Raw genomic sequence first — 10,820 nt, forward strand, 5'->3', positions numbered from 1 at the left:
ATGTGTTTATTCGGCAGTCGGTTCCTGTGTAAATGATTGTCCCAGGTCGGCTATTACTATTAATTGCTACGGCAATGGCCATAGTTGTAATCTTCGATAGTTCGAAATATCCAACCAGTGCTATTGTATTGCTCAGCTAGAATGCGCTAGCAGGCAATCTCATGTTAACTGTCTAACTGTGTTTCAATGAATTTCTTGCACGGAAATCAACACAACTAAAATTTTGTTTCCATTCCTAGCAATGTTCGCTTCTAGAATATTGAATTAACGAATTTCTTGTTTTTCTTTTTAACCTTCTAGTTAAAACTTCACCTTTCTAGGTTAACATAATACTTCGCTCTCATCACCCCTTCACTTTTCGGCTATCAAAAGCCAGCTAAGCGATAAGCTAGTAACATGCCAAAAATGTGAGTGTTTCTAGATTATCGATCTAAACGACATTAGCTGTCCCGTTCTGCAGTTTTGAAATTGTTAAAAAGACACGGTGAATGTTCCTTTGCCATACCCCTGCCGTGTTCACAAGTCTTAGCATCATGTTTGTCGGTCTCACGTATTTCTATGGCATGATTTACCCTAGAGTTAAGGATCGCCCCAATTTACTAATACGACACTGTATTTAACTCAGCATTAGAGAGCCTAATCTAAGATGAAATTGTCAATGTTCGGATGCACCATAACGCAATGCGATGAAATAATGAAGCTTCGTGTCGAATAGGAGTTACCTGCTGTTCTTCTGAAGGAATAACCCCTACTGCAATCTGTGACCTATTGTGATCGATGAATCAATTTGAGGCCACAACCTATTCATATTAATGAGAAATTCTATTGTTGCTTGCAATTATGGATCTGTAGAGTATTTTTTGCGCAGAGAGAAACAAGCCAAACTGGCACCAAATGTTTCATGTCTTTTCAACACATCATCGTATTTGAAACGAACATAAGGGTATCAGGTGCTCGAAGTGACAATCAGTGTGGATAATATTTTTTTAAACGCGACTAAGACGGTGAAGCATCTGAGAGTTAACACTTCAACGAAAAGTTAGCTGATTTTCAACCTACTTATACAGTGGTCCTGAATGTACCGTAATAGTTAATTTGTGTATGTTACTGCAACTGTGTATCTAATTGGAGAATCCAAGTTTTGCGCTCTCAGTTTTATCAGCGGACGTCTTGTCGATTTTACCATTGGGACGACCACACACCATCGAAAGGATTCGATTGCAACCGTGATTCAGGATTGCAGTCTGACATCGTCATACTTGTAGGTTTCACCAAAATATTGAAAAGCCCACTATTTCGCACCTACTTCATTGATGCACTTGAGCTGTATATCCTATCCAACAGCGTTGTGCTAGACTCATTGCACATCACACATAATTTTCGACTGTCATGAAGTGCATTAGTAGTTATGTACACATGTGCCCACATCTCAAATGTACGGTCTTTATGAGAATAGCCGTCTTGCATCCCATATCTGTCTGCCAGAAAACTTTCTTACCAGAGTTTAGCATTCTGCGCTTATATAAATATAGGGGAGCCGTTGAGAATCAGTTATACCCGCATTTTAACAGCCTAAATGAGCTTTGACAGGATGACAGTTCACCCGTTGCCTTGTTACGATTCATGACCGATCGTTCGACGAGGTCCGTACCTGGTATCAATGGCTCACTCTGTCTATTGTTAACATAGACCGCCTCTTCTCCCCCCTTTTTTTTCATTAGCCCTGCTTCTCTTTAGAAGCTGTCTTACCAGCCAGCAACAAACGGACGTTAAGTATTTATACTCAACTAGGCATAATACATTCATGGGCAAACAGTTAACTCAAAGCTGTGTGCAGCCGGAGGATCGATATCTCGTGTGTGGCCTGCGGTCAACACTCGCTATGCCACTTCTTGCCCGCAGCCAATTTCACAACTTCACGGCCCCTGCTTTCTTAACAAGCGAAACGCCAACATACACGCGCATAGACATACATGCATGAGGAGAAAGAGCAAGACGAAAAGTCTTCGACGAAACAGCGGACTTCACGTGACCTGGCGGGGAAGACCTTCACTGCCGTAGGCACAGTCACCAGCAGACAATGAGCACTAGCACTAGAGCGGTACGAGCATCGGTCAGGCAACCCGGTAGCACCACCAAATAGGACCACCCTGAAAAGACCAGCAGTCTGCTGAAGCCGCAACGTCAATTTCAGACATCGACTTTCCCATGGAGATGGCTTTCTGTTGGCGCTACCCAACAGTGGTTATTTGAATCGTCAAACTCTCCATCATCGCCTCATTGGGCGATTTACTAGCATAATAGCTTTACGATAAATGCGCCGGAACAAAAGAACTACGTCCAGCACTTGGCTAACAGGCACAGTAATAGTACTAACAGATCTGATTCGTTAGATTTGCGTCTAACGCGACTACATGCTGGAAGCATTCATCGCCGTAAAAACAGATTTTTTATTTTACTTCTACCTCATATGTAGGCCTATGTATGTATACGTCTTCAATTACCATGGCATTGAGAAGGAATCGATCTATGAGGTCTTTTTATTTTTATCAGAATATCTTGTTTGAACGCGTCCGCACCATAGATATTGTAAATCAGAAGAAGCCAGGCTGAGCTGGTAGAAATTAGAAACGCAGCAGGTAGATTGGCATGTATGAGCGTATGCTTGTTGCTGGCCGCGTACTAAGTAGAGTCGATGTTACGAGCAGTTAGCAAAATGGCGTGCATGCAACTGACACAACTCAATGAAAAGATTTTTCCAATTATATTGGAAGTAAATAAGAATAACCCCGCATAACGAAGTAGAAATTGATTCGATATTCCATACGTAAACAAAGATATGTTCCATTTCTACGATATTCGCCTTTGCGCAAATAGAGATGACTTCTTATTGCTTATTGTGATCCAAAGGGACGGACAATAAGGCCTTTCTTGAATCTCTACCACGCTTTCGAGTTGTCATCTAGCTGCTTTCTGATCAAAGGGATCACGCGAAGAGGCCCAACGTCATATATGTGACGCTGCTGTCAATACGAAAATAACAACCATTATTGCCGCTGGTCATATTTGGCAATGTGATGAATGATAAGGTGCTTAACGAAAGTTGCTGGTACTTAGGTTCTATTGTTGCGAAGTTTCGTAAAGACGTGGGTTGAACCTGTCAAACTCTATTTAACATTGCTAAGTCGAATTCATCACGTGACCTAACCCGAATCGACCCAGCCTCATGGACTGTTATGACAAATGCGTGCAATTTACTAGCATAGAGTCCATCGGCGACCCTACATACTTGCGTAGCTTTTGCTCTGAAGCACTTCTTCCATTTCACCTGTCTGCGAGCGTCAAAATTTCGTTTATCCCTTATAAGAACTTTCTATTATTTTTGAAGCCCCAGTTCACACTAAGTTTATTATAAGTATATCAATTCTGTCCCTGTGTATTGTGACCCGCTACTTTTCATGACTGCTGCACCGTGCAGCGCTATTGCCAGATTGCCCATACCTCGAGCTTGGGCAATGATCCAATGTAACGCTTTATTACAAAGCAGCGAATTGATTGTCCCACCAAAGAAGAGAGCTAAGAAACTCCCGTGTTTCTCAAAGCTCGCAATTGTTCCGCCAAGAATATCTTTTCGATTCTTATTTTGTATAGTCTGCTCAGGCACTCTGGCTTGCTCGCACACGCTCAGCCATTATCCTTCTGTCATTCAACCCGTACAATACCTATTGACGGTGAGTTATAGTAACGCCAAGATATTCCTTTTTTTTGCTATAAGGACAGAGCTTAATCAGAGTACGGCTCCAAAGCAGGTAAGGGACGATATCTTTATAACAACGTCTAGTCTGTCTATTATTGGCGGACACGTTGGGCTGTCTTTTCGTCTGATATCTGCACTTCATTGTGAACATTTCTGTATTGTGTATCCGTGTGCATTCGGCACTGTGTAGGCGTCTAGTTTCATGGAACAAGCTCGAAACTAGTTGGAAATTGGTACGTAGTAGATCACTGATATGGGATAGTCGAGCTCTTGAAGAGCTGAAGGAATAGATCAAGTATTTATTGCGGGAGATAGCCTAAGCCAGGTCAAGTGTACATATATGCAGTGCTATACAATTCGGTTGACCACTAACGTTTTTTTGAGTTGGATTTTTACTAGAACGAATGTTGGCTCTACTTCAGAAGCAGACCCAGTTCTCGCTTAAACGCTAGAAATTGACAGAATGAATATTATCTTGTGGACTGAAGACGGCAAGGCGATGACCTGGTCGTTTAATGATCCAGTTGACAGGGACGGAATTCATGTGTTATCAGCCAGCATATCTTATGCGAGCGTAGCATTGACATCTACGATTGGAATTCGTGAAACTGAAGGCGCGAATTCCACTGGTCATGTCGCTGCTTTTATGCACATACGCTTATTACAATCCGCTTAATAAGCGATCTGTCGTTAACACGCATGCATTATTGACATTAAAATTCATTCAGACCCAAAAACGACGTTCAGCTGAGGTGATGATGAACTTCTAGTCCAAGCCAAGTAGTTTGAGAACTTATGGATTTGTTAATCATCTCATTGTATAATTAGGGACTTGACGTAAAATACTTGTATCTATGTACAGCATTTTTGTCTTCCCAAATTAGATGCGATACAAATTCATATATACATTTGATGGCCTGTCGTCGAGCGCAGTGTGCTTCACTATGCGTTGAATGACATTCTAATTAGGAAATTCACCACTATTACTTAAAACGCTACTGCGATCTGGGCGGTCCGGCGCTCTCGAATCTCGTACAGAAAATGTTGGTCAGCAACAACTTCATCGGGCCACCATTCCATTTTCATACGGCAACGTTTTCTTGGTCAAATCGCAAACCTCTCGTTCTTCCGAAGCGATCCAAAGAATGAGTAGTAGTGGTTGTATGACTAAATTATACTCATTCTTCTACCACTTCCTCTAGTGCTGTTATTACCAATACTTGATTGGCTTGTTTTAGGACATAACGATGCCGATCTAATTTCGAGGTCTTATTTAGCTCGTTACAGATGTTGATCTCTACGTCTTGTTACCACCCGTCCTAGCAATCGTCCCACAGGAAGAAATGTGAATGTCATGGGAGTCATGTCTTTACAGGACCCCGACTAGTAGCCATGTAGCCACAAGCAAGTTGGCCCTCGATGCAGTTTTAAAAGCTACATGAACATCGTCGTGAGGCCATCTGCTATATTGGATTGTGTTGACTGCACTGCTGCAGGCGATGACGGCAAAGATGACGAAGCAGAAAATGATTCCAGAAACAGAAAATCTTCCTCGTTAGCAGCAGCACGATGAGAGATGTTTTCTATTGGCGCTGACGAACGAAAAACCAACCGTCAACGATATCCTTTAGCAAAAATGAATCGAGCTACGTTCGATGACGCTTCCCGTTCATGTTTTCACTGAACCACTCTGGATCGACCGTTAGTTGCCGATTTTTCTCTCGGTCGGTAAATTGGTCTGTCGTTGAGCCACGACGGATAGAGCCGAGTCGGCACGAAGCAGGCCAGACCACTGCATAATCGTTATATGATGAATACTTTCTCTCTACAATCCACTCGCGCTGCAGTCGCAGGCGCAGTGTGCGCCATGGCCGAAACCTACTTCCGTTGGTTACTGCTGTTTTTTTCTGTTGGTTGTTGGCTGATTCTGGCCATTGTTACTCGCTTTATTTGCTGCAGTCGACGAATTATCGCACACAGAAATAGTCGTTGTCGACGCTTGCGGTAGCGGCCGACGTTAAGCCGGGACCAGTGTAAATCGTCAGTGGACAAGATCCTTTAGCAAAAATGGGCCAAGTCTATGACCGCCCCTTCCGCTGCTGCAATTGCCGAATCAAACGATTGATGGTTTGTTGGTCATGCTTTGGATAAGGACAATGTTGCGTTATTACTGTTGCTGCTTAAAACTGTATTTTTGTTTAATAAATGTTCATTACGACATACCTTACATCTGCTGTTAAAAAGCTCGCTAACTCTGTAGTGGCATATTCCTGTGACGACTGGCGAACAAAGTGCGGCGGGCACTTTGCAAATTATAGCATTCAACGACAAAGCACAAATAAGAAACGAAAAAATGACGGCGGCGAAAGAAACCGATGCCGAAAAACTTGTTATTAACAAGTTGGAGCAGGGAGCTTGCCGTACGTGAGCAATGACGAACCAAAAAGCATCATATTCAAGGGGTGAATCAAGATAGAAACATGTGCTAATCGATCCAGCTGAAGTCTCTTCATTTCGAAGCGGGTGCCAGCCAGGATAAGGCTGACCTTAGCACCCTTGCTCCTCTCGTTTTATCCTAAGATCACCACTTCGACCGCTCCAAAAGAGTCTTTGTAAGATTTATATATATATACGTATGTATACATTCATCAATTTTTATCTTTCTTCTAATGATCCACCGTGAAATAAATGATGTATCGGGGGAGAACTATTTTTCGAATGCTGTTGTCTGAGAAATGTAAGCATTATTGAATGTGTAGCCAGAGATGCTAACATATAAAAACGTATAGCAGCAGGTGAGTGACTGCTGAATTGTCTTCGCATTACTGCAGACACTTATGGTAACTGGTGTAAAACAATGTTGCTAACTGCAACGTACTTCTCGTCAAAGTTGTTTTGAGTAAGTTGCTAATCTAGCAACTCAGTTGCTTCTTTTTGTTTATTCGCTAATTCACACAGAAGAACTGGGTTTTAATTTACAGGTTTACATGCCCGATCGCAGCAGCTGCGTGAAAAAAGAGATAAAGACCTGTTTACACTGAATAGACTATCATTCTTAGAACTTGGATACTACTGAGATTGTTTTTTGACGTTCAATATAAACTAGAAGGATGTCGAAGTGCCTGATGAGCACACCAATTTGGGTGGTTCAACGACTAATAGAAATCACGTAGTCATATAGACAATTTTAAAGCTCGTATCTAAAATACGATAATTATATTTTACTGTTTCGATTTATCCTTTTGAAACAAGGGACCTAGAAATTTTCAAAGGTTTTTTTCTTTTTTCTTTCACACAAAACTTCGTCATCGAACTAACTGAAGTAACGACCTTTGTGGATCTCTATTCACGCTCGCGAGCATAACAGTACAAGTCAAAACAACAACCAGCTCATTCTGAGATCCGTTCATATGCTCTCCTAATAGTCCTGCCAGGTTGCTTGAGTATACGTTTCTGCTTTACCTTATCTGCTTATTGTTCAATAACGGTAAACATGAAAAATCGGATGACGGCAGTCTCTCTTTATTTGCAGGTTGGACGGTTCCATCTGGTGATACCATGCACAGTGTAGCATATTCGCAGACGTTCGTCCGTGACTGGGCTCCAGACCCACAAATAACTGAATACCTTAGCCCCGTTGAATTGTCTCCATAGAAGTTGGTCTGAGTCGGCACAAGCCTTTGACAACAGTTTAATGCACCACTCATTTCTTACTGCTATTTCCGTTTCTCGAGTACGAACTGAGTAAAGAACACTGACGATCGGTGCAAATGCGAATTCATTCGTCGTGTCAGCCTGTTTTTCTGTCATCTATTTTAGCGAGCGGCATCAGCGGAGGCGGTGTCCACAACCTTAACCAGCTAAAGGCGCCGCCTGCACGACGCTCCTTCCCCTTAGACAAAAAAAGAAATCTCTGCACAGACATCCAGCAACGTAGAACAACGCCGATGGAGATGTCAGGGATGAGAGTTTCAACAACGAAAAATTCCTCGCGACGTTGAAGCGACAAATAGTGGCTTGTTCCATTATGTTTCGTTTTTTCTTGTTGTCGAGAACATTTGCCAAGCGAAGTTTTTGAATAGAGGACGCATACGAGTAAGCATAAAGAAAGGACAACGAAAGAAAGCCATTCGACGAACAGTAAAAGACTACATTTAGATAAGCGCAGCAACTAAGGAGACTATCCACGTTAACTGGGTCGTCAATATCGCGGCCAGCATCCTTAGCCTATATCAAAAACCAGCCACTGCTACTACTAGTAAAGCAAACTGCCGAAACTACCATTCCCAGAAAAAGAAAACCCAATACTATACGCCAGCGTTCTATGACGTCGACGTTTGTTAGTCTTTACGCGGTAGAAGGCAGCATTCTGCCGAGGACCTCAGAAACAAACGGTGACGGACTGACTGAGGATGCTCACTCCCCTGTTTCAAGATCACGTAACGAAATGTTGTGCGATGCATTGCTCACCGCAGAAAGAGCCAATGATGAAACTATACAGAAAATCACAAAGAAAATTAGTGAGCGTACGGCAAAAGCGATTCGATCAATGAAACGATAACAGCAGTACAATGAGGATATACAATAGCGAAGGCGGAGACAGGCAGATACCGTGTGCTGTCAAGGCACTGGAGACGACGACGACTTCAATGAAACGTTTATAAGTACAGGATAATGTACAAAGCTGAAAGGGGAACTGAAAATAATATGCGCCCGGGGGTCCAGCAGATATTTAGCGCACATGCACAGTACTGAAGTTGTACCGGGGCCAAACAGGAACAGCTTCTTAGGCAGCGGCAAGCTCATAGACGAAAGGCAATGTGCAAATCAGATCGGGAGTTCAGCAGAGAAGGACGCTTGACGTATACGACACGGAAAATCGGTGGGTGGTGGCAGCAGGGGCGTGGAGGTAGCCGTCGAAGACGAGGAGAGATCGAGTCGGGAATCAAAGCCGAAGCACTGTTAAAGATGGCTTCACGAAAAATGCTACGGGTGAAAGAAAAACGTGACGAAGAAAAAGAAAAGGCTGAAAGTGGACATGAAACCGAAGCAACTTCGTGGCATGGTACCGGCTGGAGCAATCGCGAGCAGGAATGAGGCAATGAGGAGCGTCGCCACGTTATGGCTCGTATCACTGGATCCGTTGGCAGTCTATTGGCTGGCAGCAACGGTAAGCCGCGAACAAAACGGTCAACCTAACGAACAGTGAGTAACCCATCTCGGAGATGCCACGGGCGGGGGGCCCTTACCGCTGTCGTTATCTTGTACTGACGGCAAGCCTTTGCTGTCAGCGCGTTAACAAGAAATAATAACAAGAGGAATGGACGAGCCAGAATAAACGATAACAACAACATCAGCAAGATATCTTCGACGAAGAAAATGTTACAAAGGACTTACATTTTAGGCATGCGTAGGCTGAGCTCGAAAAAAATAAGTAATCACAACAGTGAACAAAACGACAGAGAAGAAGTGAACAGGTCGTGAAAATAGTGACGTCGTAGCCGATCAAACGTTGCAATACACAAGAACCCTATAATCCCATTACCGTACAATTTGACATACAGGACGGCCCGTTTCTTCTACGATTTAAATGCACCTTTAATATGCCAACGGGGAAGGAACTTGCGATGCTCGTGGCGTAGTATGTAACCAAATATTCTCCATGTAACGACAGCATTTTAATTCGAATTCCATTATCTTGGGCCGAACCTTGCAAATGATGCGGTTTAATATTAAAGTAGAGGTCTCCAAGCCTCGCTCAGAATTTGCTCAGGTAAACATACATTTTGCTGCAAACAGATAACAAACACACTTGGTCTCTTTTCGAGGCGATAACACACACGGAACGTTTTAAAAATGTATCTGAATACTTTTCAGGAGGCTGACCTGCCATTTCGGCGAGCCACACTGAGAATTACACAATGGCTATGATAAGACAACTGACTTGAACAAACCAACCTAAATAGTAATACTTCTTCTGATTTTCTGATACCCATTAGCTTGAAATTCCCTAAACCAAGATCTTCGCAGACTTGACTAGTCATGTTATCTGTTTGTTAAAATCAAGTTAAAATGTCATTTGTATACTTTTCCAGTTTCCCGTAACAACAACAGAAATAAGGAACCAAGAAAAAAAGTTTTGTAACTATAACCGGAAGCGGACTTTTCAAAGCATTACGCTTTTTTTTACATACCCGTCGGTCATTACTACCCATCTCAGTAATACATCTCAGTAGAGGTCCTTTTACTAACTACTAATACAATTGTAACATGAAGAAGCATAGTTCCAATGAGAAACACAGAAAATTGCCGAACATGTGTCATTGTCCATTCTGACCCGCTAAAAACGATTGTCTAAAGAATAGCAAAACTATTTTAGTCTAACGTGCTGCCTATCTAGTCTATCGCCAAGTTAGTCTATCGAAAGCACTCTTCTAATTCATATACAATGCTAAATCCTGACTCATCCATAACAGTTGTGTGTAGGTGGGGCAATGTGTAGCAAAATCGAGTCCTACACGTTACGAGCCACTCGATATAAGCCGCCTGTTTAGGCGGCAGCCTTTTACTTTACAAGCATTTTGTTGATCTTAACCTGCAAATCGAATATATATGTCGTGAAAAAACTAGACTGCGCATTAGTTATTGTTCATTTCTATGCGAACTGTCCACCATTTGCAGCCCTGTTGCTTTTCGCTTTACCAGTAAAGCGCTTAACGAACGCACGACAGAAGATGGACTAACTAGTTGCACGTAGGCCTGCACCGAAATGTGACGGTCATCTTTACAACGGCAGACATAATATCTTGCGTGCGAATATATTGACAATGCGAATTAAATTCTACCAAATTTATTGGGTAGTACTCGTTTGATGAGCAGGCTACAACAACGTCTGGTAGCAACATTGCTAAAGTTTTGATTTGCCAGTTCTGTATTCGAGTTACAAAGCAGCAGCGATGACCCAGCCACCCGACAATAACCAGATATATGGAAAGTCAATTCTCCGAACAGTCTTCGTTTCGTATTGCGCGTTCGACATCTGAGACGAAGCTTTCAATACGGA

At 42.6% G+C, this 10,820-nt stretch overlaps 1 protein-coding gene and 1 long non-coding RNA gene across 4 annotated transcripts in view; both read left to right on the plus strand.

Moving 5' to 3' along the window:
- Positions 1-10,820, plus strand: part of LOC111246790 (uncharacterized) — a 96,213-nt gene that overhangs the window by 7,502 nt on the left and 77,891 nt on the right. The gene's annotated exons all lie outside the window — the stretch shown is intronic.
- LOC147756725 (uncharacterized) lies at positions 561-10,386 on the plus strand. The gene is made up of 2 exons (XR_015324998.1): positions 561-1,261; positions 7,290-10,386. It is a non-coding gene; the product is annotated as an uncharacterized LOC147756725 (long non-coding RNA).

This window comes from Varroa destructor, unplaced genomic scaffold (assembly GCF_002443255.2).
Source record: "Varroa destructor unplaced genomic scaffold, Vdes_3.0 BEIS01000003.1, whole genome shotgun sequence".
Classification (NCBI taxonomy): Eukaryota; Metazoa; Arthropoda; class Arachnida; order Mesostigmata; family Varroidae; genus Varroa; species Varroa destructor.